At 40.4% G+C, this 14,970-nt stretch overlaps 1 long non-coding RNA gene and 1 pseudogene across 1 annotated transcript in view; both read left to right on the plus strand.

Annotated features, from left to right (window-relative positions):
* The first annotated feature begins 607 nt into the window (after positions 1 to 607).
* LOC139364135 (uncharacterized) lies at positions 608 to 1,292 on the plus strand (annotated as a pseudogene).
* A 5,107-nt stretch (positions 1,293 to 6,399) lies between these two features.
* LOC105466238 (uncharacterized) overlaps positions 6,400 to 14,970 on the plus strand; it is a 30,878-nt gene continuing 22,307 nt past the window's right edge. Inside the window, exon 1 of the long non-coding RNA XR_011625433.1 lies at positions 6,400 to 7,154. This is a non-coding gene — a long non-coding RNA (uncharacterized lncRNA). The remainder of the gene's footprint in view (positions 7,155 to 14,970) is intronic.

Raw genomic sequence — 14,970 nt, forward strand, 5'->3', positions numbered from 1 at the left:
ATAAAAGGATTAATTTGGGGAGCTAATAAATGTCCATGAAATCTTCACAATTTATGTTCTTCTGCCGCAGCTTCAGCTGGTCCCTCCGATCGGGGTCCCTGACTTCCTGCAACAGACGGGAATATTAACCTTACTTTTTGACTTTTGGGTTTTGGCTATTAAGTTGTTTAAAAGGGTTTTAAGAATCAATGAGTGCCTACCCACCTTCATTCCTGTCTGGCCTAACATGCCTACTTGGGTATAAGTCTTTTCACTCTAAGTCTCTTGGCCATAGGTGGTCTCACTGAGAGACAGGTTGGACTCAGGCCAGGTAGCCACAGCAACCTGGCAATAATATACTACAAAATAAAAGCTTTGCCATTGATGGGCTCTCTTGCATGTCTTGACCATAAGGGGTCAAACTAAAATAAATTCCTAAGTTTGGGGAAAAGAAAGAGAGATCAGACTGTTGCTGTGTCTATGTAGAAAGGGAAGACATAGGGAATTCCATTTTGATCTGTACCTTGAACAATTGCTTTACTGAGATGCTGTTAATTTATAACTTTGACTCAGCCACTTTGCCCCAGCTTTGAGCTCACAAAAACATGTGTTGTATGGAATCAAAGTTTAAGGGATTTAGGGCTATGCAGGATGTGCCTTGTTAACAAAATGTTTACAAGCAGTATGCTTGGTCAAAGTCATCGTCATTCTCTAGTCTCGATAAACCAGGGGCACAATGCACTACAAAAAGCCAGAGGTATCTCTGCCTTGGGAAGCCGGGTATTGTCCAAGGTTTCTCCCCATGTGACAGTCTGAAATACGGCCTCGTGGGATGAGAAAGATCTGAATGTCCCCCAGTCCGACACCCGTAAAGGGTCTGTGCTGAGGTGGATTAGTGAAAGAGGAAAGCCTCTTGCAGTTGAGATAGAGGAAGGCCACCCTCTCCTGCCTGCCCCTGGGAACTGAATGTCTTGGTATAAAACCCGATTGTACATTTGTTCAGTTCCGAGATAGGAGAAAAACTGCCCTATGGTGGGAGGCAAGACATGCTGGCAGCAATGCTGCTTTGTTATTCTTTACTCCACTGAGACGTTTGGGTGGAGAGAAACAAAAATCCGGCCTAGGTGCGCATCCAGGCATAGTACCTCCCCTTGAACTTAATTGTGACACAGATTCCTTTGCTCACATGTCTTCTTGCTGACCTTCTCCCTATTATCATCCTGCTCTCCTACTGCTTTCCTCTTGCTGAGATAATGAAAATGATAATCAGTAAAAACTGAGGGAACTCAGAGACCAGGGCCGGTGCAGGTCCTTGGTATGCTGAGTGCCGGTCTCCTGGGCCCACTCTTCTTTCTCTATACTTTGACTCTGTGTCTAATTTCTTTTCTCAGTCTCTTGTCCCACCTGACGAGATATACCCACAGGTGTGGAGGGGCAGGCTACCCCTTCAGTAAGTGCCCCACTGACTGAATGGACCTACTTGTGACCAAAGGGACCACAGTTATCAAGACACAACCTTACCTAGGAATAGGTCTTTTCTCTTGCTTTGCTGAAGACACAATAGCCCCACTAAAGTGAGTTGCCTCTTCCCCTTCAAAGTATTTTCTGAGAGACTACTTCTCTGAGCTCCCTGAGACTTGTGGATTTTTATCATATATAAAACAATTAAAAATAGTCTTCCTGAATTTGCTTCCAAAATGCTCCAGTTTCTTATAGACGTGCCTCTTCACACTTTAACACCAGGAACCAAGTCCTGCTGAAGACCTGAAAATCCCACCTGGGTGAGGGCCAGCTGCAGCCACAGTGGTCCAGTCCATTTGAGATGCTGCTAATCACCCCCTCATCTGTCAAGTTAGCCAGTGTTAAACCATGGATTCATCACACTTGGTTAAAACCTGTCCCTCTGGGATCCCTACAGGAAAAACAATCACAGTCTTGTAAACCTCAGTGATTGGCTTTCTGTAAGGCAAATAGTCACAAGATTTGTGTATGTGATTTTTAGCAAGTTCAGCCCTGTAGCTACTGCAGATGAGAGTCTTTTTAAGAGTACAGATAAATTTTTCTGGTCATTGATGCTGCACTTGAGCTGGGAATTCTAATCCCTGATATCACTCTTTCAGCACTCTGTCCAGTAACTTTAGAAGCAACCAGCCAACCTTGTTAATCATGTGTCACTTAACAATGGAGATACATTCTTTCAAATGTTCTAGGTGATTTTGTTATTTTGTGACATCATAGAGTGTACTCACGCAAACCCGGATGGCATAGCTTACTACAAACCTAAGCTGCACGGTATAGCTTATTGCTGCTAGGCTACAACCTGTAAAGCATGTTACTATATTGAATACTGTAGTCAATGGCAAGTATTTGTGTATCTAAAAATGTCTAAATATAGAAAAGGAATGCATTGCACTATGAGGTTATGACAGCAATAGAAATTTTTTCAGTTCCATTGTAATCTTATGGGACTAGTCATATATGTGGTCCGCTGTTGACCAAAACCTCATAATGTGGCACATTGCTGCATATTTGTCACTTCTCCAAAAGTGTTCAGAATTATATGCACATTCATACTGCTTCTTGCTTCTTCTAAGTGTTTGATTAGTAGTATCCAATGAAGATATTTTATATCTCTATTGCCAGATCATGTCATAGACTGTGTTTTCTTTACTACTATAAATAGAGTGATTGGTGTCTTTAAATCTAATCAGATTAGAGGGTCAATTCCAGAGACCCCAAAATCCATTCAGAAAACTCATTCTTAAAATTCTGTTCCTCCAGAACCACTCTTGTTACAAAAACCAGTGTTCTCCACAGAAACAGAGCCAATAGGAGATAGATTGGATAGATGGATGATAGACAGATAGCTAGATAGAGAGATAGAGATAGATAGATAGATAGATGATAGATAGATAGATAGATAGATAGATAGATAGATAGATAGATAGATAATAGATAGATGCAAGATTGCAATCCTGGGTACTGGGAGACCTGATGGTATAAATTCCATCCTGAGCCTGAAGGCAGAACAAGACTTATGTCCCAGCTTAGAGACCTGCTGGGAGAGAGTGAGTTTGCTTTTGATCATCTTGTTTCTGTTCAGGAATTCTTGGACTGTTATCAGGCTCACCCACACTGGAAAGCACAATCTTCTTAGTCACCAATTCAGATGTTTAGCTCATCCGCAAACATGCTCACAGACACACCCAGAATAATGTTTAACCAGAAGTCACAACCCATGATTCAGTCTAGCTGACACATGAAATTAATTCTCACATGCATTTCAACCACTTTATTGAATATTTGGTCCCATGCTGGAATAATTTTGCATTAACCTGATCATTACTGACACTGAGTGCATTTTCATATGTTTATTGACCATTTCAATATGCTCTTTTGTGATTGTCTACTGGAAAGTCTACATTTTTCTTATTGATTTTAGGAGTTTTACAAATATGCACATTTGTGGATATATGTATTATAATTATTCTCTGTCACAATGTGTCTTGATGTTTTACTTTCTTTTGATGAACAGTAGTTATTAATTTTATAATCCCAGCACTTTGGGAGGCCGAGGCGGGCGAATCACAAGGTCAGGAGATCGAGACCACGGTGAAACCCTGTCTCTACTAAAAATACAAAAAATGAGCCAGGCGAGGTGGCGGGCACTTGTAGTCCCAGCTACTCAGGAGGCTGGGGCAGGAGAATGTCGTGAACCCAGGAGGCGGAGCTTTCAGTGAGCCAGGATCGCGCCACTGCACTCCAGCTTGGGCGACAGAGCAAGACTCCGTCTCAAAAAAAAAAAAATTAATTAATTAATTAATTTTAATAAAATCTAATTTAGCAATATTGTGTCTTGATAATGTTTTTGCTACTTTTAAATAAATGTTTGACAAATCCCAATGTCATGAAGATACTCCTCAATGTTTTCTGTGGAGAGAGAAGTTAAAACATGTATCGCTGTGATGTGTGACTGCACAAAGAGAGAAAAGGGAGTTACACTGCGGCAAAGTTAAAACATGTATCGCTGTGATGTGTGTTACAATAACTGCACAAAGAAGAGAGAAAACGGAGTTATATGTGGCAAAGTTGCTGTGTTTCATCAGACAGACATCATGATAAACCTAAAGAAGTTTGGGATAAATATAGATGTAGAAATATTCCTAGAACAACTTCTAGGAAAATATCTTGAAAAAATAGAATTAGAAATCAACAATCGAACTAAAATAATACACTATAAATATCAGTAAAGAAGGAGAAAAGAACAAAAATACATGAAAACTACATAAAACAGCAATATGGTAGATATAAATCCAATATCAATAATTATATCAAAAATCATAAACGTTCAGACAAGATTTTTTTAAAAACGAAGATGAAGAATATGCTGTCTGCACAAGAAATCCTTCAGATTAAATGGCACAAATACATAAAAAGTAAAAGGATAGAGAATGTGGACCATGCAAACAGTAATGATGGGAGAGATGAAGCAACTATATGAATATCGGACAAAATATAGTTTAAGACAGTAAATACAACTACAGACAAAGAAAGACATTTGTTAATGATAACTGGTCACACATAGAAAGATATAACAATTACAACATCATACATGCTTGAACAAGAGAGTCCCAAAATACATGAACATAACTGACTGAATTGAAAGAAGCAATAAAGAGTTTAACAATCACAGTTAGATATTTTAATATATATCCTCTAGGAGTTGATAGAAGAATAGAAATAAAATTAGTAGGGATATAGAATATGTGAACAACACAATAACCCAACTCAATTTGACATTTATAGCTCACTACATACCAAAACGGCAGAAATACCCATTCTTTCTAGGATAGCATGACACATTCTCTGGATAAATCATATCCTAGGTCATAAAACAAGTCTCACTATATTTAAAAGGAGCAATTGTACAAAGCATGTTCTCTGATCACAACACAATTATATTAAAAATAACTTTAAATTTATTTTGGAAATCATTATTTAATAATTTAATTATACAGATTTTAATAAAATATCACAAGTAAATTAGAAAATATTTTCACCATAATAAAGATGAAAACAAAATATTACAAGCTGTATGAGACACACCTAAGTAGTTGTCAGAGGGAAATTCGTAGCTTTAAATGCTTATATGAGAACAAGTAAAACATCTAAAAATCAATAATATAAGATACCACATTATGATGCCCCCAAATGAGTAGAAATTAACTTGAATTAAGTAAAATAAAGGAAAAAATAAATACCAGAACAGAAATCATCAAAATAGAAAACAGAAAAACAATTAAAAATATCAAAAAATATCAATGAAACCAAAGTTTGTTCTTATCAATGTTTTTTTTTTGGAGGGGGAGGTGGGATTAAAATCTATATAGCTGTAATGCATATGTCAATATACAGGTAGCCAAAAAAATGAAAAAATGTTCAACATCATTAATCATAAGGGAAATGCAAATTAAAACCATGATGAGATGTCATCTTGACTGAGATACCAGTCAGAATGGCTATTATTAAAAATAAAAAAACAACAACAGATGGTGAGGATGCAGAGAAAAGAGAATACTTATTCACTGTTGATGGAAATGGAAATGAATGCAACCTTCATAACAGTATAGAGATATCTTGAAGAACCAAAAACAAGACTCCCATTTAATCCAGCAATCCCACTACTAGGTATCTACCCAAAGGCAAAGATGTCATTATATCAAAAAGATACCTGCATTTTTATGTTGATCACAGCACTATTCACAATAGCAAAGTCCTGGAACCAACCTAAGTGTTCATCAGTGAAGGGTTGGAGATATATATATATATATTTAAATGCAAACACACACACAGAGCATGGAATAATATTCAGCCATACAAAATAAAATTATTCATTTGCAGCAACATGAATGGAACTGGAGGCCATGATCCTAAGTGAAATGACTCAGAAAGCCTAATACTGCAGGTTTTCGCTTATAAGCTGGAACTAAACAAAGAATAAACATGGACATACAGAGTTAAATAATAGACATGGGAGACTACAAAAGGTGGAAGCATGGAAGAGGGGTGAGGGCTGGAAGACTCAAGCATGAGTGTTCATAAGCAGTATTCATAGTAACCAGACATTAGATACTATTCAAAGGTTTTTCCACTGATTAATAAACTATGTAGCATGCTTATACAATATAATATACTATTTAGATGTAAATAAATTGTGCTGAAGGAAAGAAATCAGACAAAAAGACAATTTATTGTAAGATTCAATTTATATTGAATTTTAGAAGGGCAAATCTGTAGAATAAAAACCTATACATTCCCGAGTCTGAGAATGAGAATGGGGATTGACTATAAACAGCCATGAAGAAATGTTTTGGGGTGATGCAAATGTTCTAGAACTGATTTATGGTAATGGTTGAAAAACTGAACGAATTTACTAAAATTCATAGTAATGTACATTTGAAATGTGTGGATTTGATGGTATTCAGATCATACATCAATAAATTTGTTTTTTTTAAGTGCAGGCAAGAAGGGACTGACATCAGCAAGATGGCGGAGTAGGAGACACAGCCTTTGCTCCCCACAAAATAAACAAACAACAATTATCTAACCATGAGCAAAATTGCTCTGGTAGAGCTCAAATATCCAGTTAAAAAGCTTTACCAACACAGTGGAGAAAAAAACTGAGAAAACTGCACAGAAAGATGCTGGAAGTGGAGTTTCATTTTGCCTGCATCAGCCGATGTCCCTGGCCTGCATAGCTCAGCCCTGAGAGCAATTTCCTTGGCCCATGAGTTCCCCTCACAGCAGAGAAGGAGAGCGGGGTGAGTGACCAGCTTCCCCAGCTTTTGGGGGTACCGCTTGAAGGGCTCACTTTGGTTTAACGCTGCCAAGATTGCTGGGGAGACAGGCACACCCAAGGTGTCTACAGATGGCTAGGGACAAAGAAGTGAAGTTATCAGCATCAGCCGCACGGTGAAGCCACCATGGCCCCCAGGCTGCTCTACAGAACACCCCAGCAGCCTTGGCCACTGAGGACCTCAACAGCCACAGCAAAGGCTTCATCTCTCACCACGGAGGACCCTGCAGTAATCACCTTAAGAGACTCCCGTGGCCTTCTCCTGGAAGACCCCAGCAGTTTTCACCTTTGAGAAAACCAACAGCCTCATCTTGTTTAAGTAAGAAAACCAAATTCTGCCTTTGCATTAGTGTATTATTGAAGCTAAAGCTAATTTTAACAAAACCTTATAAACAAGTCCATCCAAAACACAAGAAAAGGTTTTCATAAACCTTTTATAAACTCTTACACTTTTTTTTTTTTTTTAGACAGAGTCTCGCTCTGTCGCCCAGGCTGGAGTGCAGTGGCCGGATCTCAGCTCACTGCAAGCTCCGCCTCCCGGGTTCCCGCCATTCTCCTGCCTCAGCCTCCCGAGCAGCTGGGACTACAGGCGCCGCCACCTCGCCCGGCTAGTTTTTTTGTATTTTTAGTAGAGGTGGGGTTTCACCGTGTTCGCCAGATGGTCTCGATCTCCTGACCTTGTGATCCGCCCACCTCAGTCTCCCAAAGTGCTGGGATTACAGGCATGAGCCACTGCGCCCGGCCTAAACCCTTATATTTTTAATTAATGAGCAGATCCACGCTCCAAGAAAACCTTGTTACTCCGACACAAGGGTCCCGGCTCTGGCCGTGCATTGGTCTCTGCTTTTCATATTTAGGTTTAATTTTTAGAAAAACTAAATGACCTCTTCTTAATTTCAGCCAACATAATCATATACAAAATTATTTTCACAAGATCCGTCTTTCACAAACTTTATACAACTTGCTTAAACCTTCAGTTGTGTCTATTATGTCTTACCGTTTTACCCTAGGACAAAGGTTTACTTTATTTTCCCCCTTATCATTTTGACCACACAGAATTCTCTCTCATGTAAATGAAAAACTACTCTCTCTCAAACTCTCTCACATTTTACTTTTCCTTTAACAAAAATCACATTCTCTTGCCTTCTTATAACATTTTTAAAATTAAAAGTGCATTCTATTTTCTTTAGAGCTTTTGGATGTAAAATTGCTTTGCTTTACTTTGCTTTTCCTTTTTTTTTTTGAGATGGAGTCTCGTTCTGTCACCCAGGCTGGAGTGCAATGGCGCGATCTCCGCTCACTGCAAGCTCCGCCTCCCGGGTTCACGCCATTCTCCTGCCTCAGCCTCCCGAGTAGCTGGGACTACAGGTGCCGCCACCACGCCCGGCTAGTTTTTTGTATTTTTAGTAGAGACGGGGTTTCACCGTGTTAGCCAGGATGGTCTCGGCCTCCTGCCCTTGTGATCATCTCCTCTTGGCCTCCCAAAGTGCTGGGATTGCAGGCGTGAGCCACCGCACCCAGCCAAAATTGCTTTGCTTATGTCTAGTAGTCTTAATTACATATATTACTTACAATGTAAACTCTTAGTAACTCTTATTTTCAGTGACAAACCCAGGAAGCAAGCAGTTTTAATTATGTGTCAGGTGTGTAGCCAAGGCCAAAAGACCAGACTTGGGGATAGGTCTCATCATGGCCTAACAGCTCAAATCTAAAGGCATAAGTTTATTGAAAGTTTAAGCAAGTATCAAAAGCACTACAGAAGCAACCATTCTATGATCTTAAAATATATAACAGAGATAGTATCTGATCAATACATCTAGGCAAAAATGTCCAAATTCAATTCTGAAGATGCTTTTATTTTATTTTAAGAACAATTTTGAAACTATCTTTTTTACTGAATGTCATTCTTAAAATCACATTAACCTGAAAAGCATTTAAATTTATGTATTTAATTTATGCATATTCTTTTATTTATAAGCCAATTTGCTATTATAGACAACATACAAAGACATACATGCGTGCATACATAAAGATCAAAACAGACATAAACAAAGCCCCTAGACTCTTGATTTTAAAACTCTAGCTATTAGACTGGCAAAGGTCGCCAGTCCAAAAATGGCAGCTGGATTCCAGTTATGTCTCTGTAAATGGAACAAGTCAAAATCCACCTGTTCCACATGGCTCAAGCGCTCCCCAGATCCCAGAGGAAACAAACTGGCAATCCATAACTCAAAGCAGAGAGAGAGAGACAATTTATTCTCCTTTAAGAAAGAGTTTAAGGCCAAGGCAGGCAGATCACCTGAGGTCAGGAGTTCGAGAACAGCCTGGCCAACATGGTGAAACCCCGTCTCTACTAAAAATACAGAAAATAGCTGGGCATGGTGGCATGTGCCTATAGTCCCAGCTACTTGAAAGGCTGAGGCAGGAGAATCGCTTGAACCCAGGAGGCAGAGGTTGCAGTGAGCCAAGATCACGCCACTGCACTCCAGCCTGGCTGACAGAGCAAGACACCATCTCAAAAAAAAAAAAAAAAAAAAAAGAGTTTAGGCCTTGTTAGAGTTAGACTCAGAATTGATACCAAAGCAACACAAAATCACAGGAATTTACCATAAGATTTTATAAGGCAAGTTTTCTCATAATATGGAGTCATTTCTGGTACGGCAAAAGCCGAAGAGAGAAGGTAGAGTAATTTTAGATCTGGGAGGACTCTGTCCTCTTGAGATTCCCTGAGGAAAAACGGAAGTTCCTCCCCAAGAGAGGAATCCACCACATCTTTTTCTATTTTCCTTAAGGAATTTCAGTCTGTTAGAAAAAATTTTTTTGTCCCCTCATGTGGCAGCGAGGGTGGCAAGATGCAAAAGGGGCTGACAGAAGGAAATGGAGAAACAGGCAGAGGGAGCACATATGGCTACCATGGGTGCAAGGAGAGAGAAATTTACCCAGTGGAGAAATTCTTACAGACAGAAACAGAGGCCTTAAAACAAAGACTCTTATGCATACATACATGTGCACACATGTGTACGTGCACGCACGTGCGCACACACACACACATAACCTAAATAGTAGTTTCAATTAAGTTGACTTTTGACTATCAAGCTCTTTAAAAATCCTTTCAAACTTCTTATTAGAGAATTTTAACCAGGACAAACAGCTGATATTTAAGAATTTGTATCCTTTTTATTTCTTTTTTTTTTTTTTTTTTTTGAGATGGAGTCTCGCTCTGCCGCCCAGGCTGGAGTGCAGTGGTGCGATCTCAGCTCACTGCAAGCTCCGCCTCCCGGGTTCACACCATTCTCCTGCCTCAGCCTCCCGTGTAGCTGGGACTACAGGCGACTGCCACCACGCCCGGCTAATTTTTTATATTTTTAGTAGAGACGGGGTTTCACTGTGTTAGCCAGGATGGTCTCGATCTCCTGACCTCGTGATCCGCCCGCCTCGGCCTCCCAAAGTGCTGGGATTACAGGCGTGATCCACCGCGCCAGGCCGTATCCTTTTTATTTCTTAAAGACACCATTTAAGTTAAGCTTCACCAAGATTATGATTTAACCAAGGACGCATGAAGTGTCTCCAGAGAGGTGAAAAGCAGTATTCACAAGATCCAAAACCACTCCGTCTTTTGACAGTTCAAAGAAATGAAAATTTTGCTAGCTACAAATGGATTATAATCCACATTCCTGTTTCCCAAATTCTCTAGAGTCTCAGGTTCTTAGTTGACTATGTGCACACAAGGCTCAAAAGCCTCAGATGCCCCCACAGATGGAAATCAAAAGCTGTCCATGAAAGAAAAATGCATTACCAAATGGCAAAAATCTCACAAATGTCAAACCAAAAGGACTTGTTCCTTGGCTGGGAATCAAACTCAGGCTATCACAGTGAAAGGGCAGAACTTTAGCTGGTGGATTATAGCATGAGACTGCCTTCCCTATTGTTCACAGGGAGGATCTGAAGTGGGCAGTTCTAGGCTTGCAAATAATTTTTAACTTTGTTTTAGGTCAAGAGAATTCCTAAAGCTAACCATGGCACTATTATGTGTCCTTTGTGAAATTTGATTTTCCCATCAATTGTTTAGAACAAGAGATCTCTAAAATTTTTTTAAATTTAGGAATCTAAAGGATCCCTTTTTCAGGCTGTTTTCCTCGGGAGTCTAAAGAATATTGTGGCCAAGTAGTGCTGCAATAAAAAAAAAATCTTAGTCCTTTTTATGTGTCCAAAGCTAAAATGTTTTGCACCCTGCAAATAAGTATCTTCTTTTCTCCTAATGAAAACCTTGGTGTTGATGTTTGGAAATAATACATACCCTGGGCAAATAGACCTCAGTTTAGTTTGATAACAATTGGTGACTGCAAGGTACAAAAGTCCTGAGTGGGCATCTCATTTGTGGCACAGTGACCCCTGGCTGCAGCATTGTATTCTACAGAATGCACCCTCATGGGCTACAAGGAGGAATAGAGCTCATGCTTTCTTTTTTAGATGACAAAGCCTTAGGTGACAAACCCTTAAGGACTCAGCTGGGCTTTGGACAGAATTTCAAGAAAGCAAATCAAAATCGAAACGCAATTTCTCAAGGTCTGGATCCCTCCAGTTCTCTGTAGAGATTCCCCACTAAATACGCTGTCATTCAGCAGAGGTGTGGGCCTTTCCAAAGCAAGGCCGGATGTCCTGCTGAAGCAGAACCCAGCACCTAAAGGAAAAATTGTTTGGGGCCATTGTTAAAAACTCCACTTACCAAAAGCAGTGCCTCATTTCTGGCACTGCAAAGAGTAAAGCACCAACAGATGCTGGCAAATATGTGGAGAAAAGGGAAGCTTCAAACACTGTGGGTGGGAATGTAAATTAGCACAACCACTATGGAGAATAGTTTGGAGGTTCCTCAAAACTGTAAATAGAGCTGCCATAAGATCCAGCAACCCACTGTTGGGAATACACCCAAAAGCCTGGAAATCCGTATATCCAAGAGGTATCTGTACTCCCATGTTTGTTGCAGCACTGTTCACAATAGCCAAAGTGTGGAAGCAACCTAGTCCGTTAGCAGATGAATGGATGAAGCAAATATGGTACATACACACAATGGAATACTATTCAGTCATAAAAAATAACTAGATCCTGTCATTTGCAACAACATGGCTGGAACTGGAGGTCATTATGTTAAGTGAAATAAGCCAGGCACAGAAAGACAAAAATTTGCATGTTCTCACTCATTTATGGGATCTAAAAATCAAAACAATTGAATTCATGGAGATAGAGAGTACAAAGATGGTTACCAGAGGCTGGGAAGGGAAGTGGGGGTGGGGTGGGAGGGAGGTGGGGATGGTTAATGGGTACAAAAAATAGAAAGAATAAGACCTAGTATTTGATAGCACAACAGGGTTACTATAGTCAATAATACTTTAATTGTACATTTTAAAATAACTAAAAGTATAATTGGATTGTTTGTAACACAAAGAATAAACACTTGAGGGAATGGACTCCCCATTTTACATGATGTGGTTAACACATGTTGCATGCCTGTATCAAAACATGTCATGTACCTCATAAATATACACACCTACTATATACCCACAAAAATTAACATTAAAAATTGAAGGCTGGGCACAGTGGCTCATGCCTGTAATCCCAGCACTTGGGGAGGCCAAGGCAGGGGATCACGAGGTTAGGAGATTGAGACCATCCTGGCTAACACAGTGAAACCTCGTCTCTACTAAAATAAAAAAAAAAAAAAAAAAAAAAGTTAGCTGGGCATGGTGGCGGGCACCTGTAGTCCCAGCTACTCGGGAGGCTGAGGCAGGAGAATGGTGTGAACCCGGGAGGCAGAGCTTGCAGTGAGCCGAGATCGAGCCACAGCACTCCAGCCTGGGCGGCAGAGCGAGACTCCATCTCAAAAAAAAAAAAAAAGAACAGAAAGCACCATAGGCCTTTCTTTCATAATGGTGGTCAGTTGCCAGATGCAAGAATCCATCCCTGAATACTATCATTCAGGCAGCCTCTGGACAGGGTTTGAGCATGGCTGTGGCCAGCAGCCAATGTGCCACAAGTGAGATGCCCACTCGGGACTGTTGTTCCTTTGCAGTTACAATTGTTATCAAAACAAACTGGGGTCCACTGCCCAGGACAGTAAGGCTAAATGTCCACAATGAGGTTTTCAGCAGGAAAAGAGGAGGGTGTTTATTTACAAGGCACCAAGCAAAGAGACTCAGGCAGGTCTTGCTTAAGTCCTGACCTCTCTAGTTGCTTGCAAGTGAGGGATTTTAAAGGTAGGGGTAAATTTCAGGAAAGCAGAAGTAAAAGGGGAAAATCATAAATCCATATATGGATGTTACACATTGGTTTGGCCTAAAAGGGTGAGATATGTTGAAGTGGGGGCTTACAGGTCATAGGTAGATTCAAAGATGTTCTGATTTGCAATTTGTTAAGAAAAGAGATCTTTTGTTTAAAAATTTGGAGTCAGCAGAACAGAATGTTAGCTCTAGCTCCTGGGTATGGCTTCCTTCAGGCCTCTCAGGAAGAAATTTAGAAAAAAGAATGGTGGTCACAGTTTAGTCCTCAATTTTCCCTTGATTGAGGTCTGCATGCCAGTGGAGTCATTTGGTGGAAATCTGGGTTTCTGAAAAACTATACCAAATGTTAAGATGGAACCTTAGTTTCCATAGGAGATTCCAGCTTCTTTGGATGTTGTTTTAAGCTATAATTACCTTCTTGCTTATCAAGTCGCTTATATACATCTCAGGGCTACCTTGAAAGAACTGAAGATTTTCCTTAATTTTCATGCTTGAAGCAACTCACAGGCCCCTAAGAGGAGTCCAATCTCCATCTTATATACCAGAATCATTGTCTAGCAAAAAGTGAGCTCAGAAAATGTATTCGAATTCCTAATATCAACGGAAGAAACACAATAAATATCCCATTTCCAATTGGTTAGTGCCTTAGGAAGAGCAGCCCATGGGCATTGTTGGGAAGCCGTCTAAGTGTCCAAGGTAAAGTAATCTCCAATGCAGGAGGTGAAGTCATCTCCATTGGTGAAGTGTCGCTCTGGGGCAATGTTCTCTGAAGCTAAGTCATCTCCAGCAGTGAATTCCTGGGCTAGACAGACCACTGTCATCTGGGATGTGAGACTGGGGTATCCTTCCCAAGTGGATAGCCACTAGGGTTGATGTGAATCATGTTTTTGTTCCTCTATTGTATTATAATAAAGCTGAGCCACTTGTGGAATTTGAAGGCAATGTTGTACCTGGAAATTTGACTTGCAAATATTCGTAAGGTCAAGGTGCTTTGTGGGTACACAGCTAGCTAAGGTAATGTCTGCATCTAACATGCTGCTGTACCTGTACCAAAGTGCTGGAACTCGACTGGCACAATTAACACTATAATTAATAGCAGCTAAATCTGAATCTCCCAATAGTGGTGATAAGAAACATTTTACTACAAATAGGGTTTAAATCGCACAGCCAGATTTGCGTGTACGTTGTTAATAAGGTGTCAGGATTTTTGCCAATTAAAATCCTGAGGCTGAGGTTGGATATCCATCATTAGATTGTAGGCAGGTCCTCCAATTTAGCCACTTAGTATGAACCCTTTTCCCCAGTTGTTGGTTTGTTGGTGATAAGCAAGTGGATGAGGTTTTTCTTTTTGAGATGGAGTCTGGCTCTGTCCCCCAGGCTGGAGTGCAGTGGCACGATCTCAGCTCACTGCAAGTTCCACTTCCCGGATTCATGCCATTCTCCTGCCTCAGCCTCCCGAGGAGCTGGGACTACAGGTGCCCGCCACCACGCCCGGCTAATTTTTTTTTTTTTTTTGTAGTTTTAGTAGAGATGGGGTTTCACCGTGTTAGCCAGGATGGTCTCGATCTCCTGACCTCATGATCTGCCTGTCTCAGCCTCCCAAAGTGCTGGGATTACAGGCGTGAGCCACCGCGCCCAGCCGTGGATGAGGTTTTGGGTTGTATTAGCAATACTTGATGACTTGTGGACCACAGCGTTTGCTATGTCTGTTTGAAACAATGGCTTACTTGGAGGGTTTGGACTACCAGATTGCAAACCAATGAAAGCACCCAAATCAATAGTAATAAACCCAATTGTCAACATAATAGTGCACAGCGACACATGACGCTTTGGTTATCTAACGATGATTATTTTTCTAGC

This window comes from Macaca nemestrina, chromosome 7, assembly GCF_043159975.1.
Source record: "Macaca nemestrina isolate mMacNem1 chromosome 7, mMacNem.hap1, whole genome shotgun sequence".
In the NCBI taxonomy this organism is placed as follows: domain Eukaryota; kingdom Metazoa; phylum Chordata; class Mammalia; order Primates; family Cercopithecidae; genus Macaca; species Macaca nemestrina.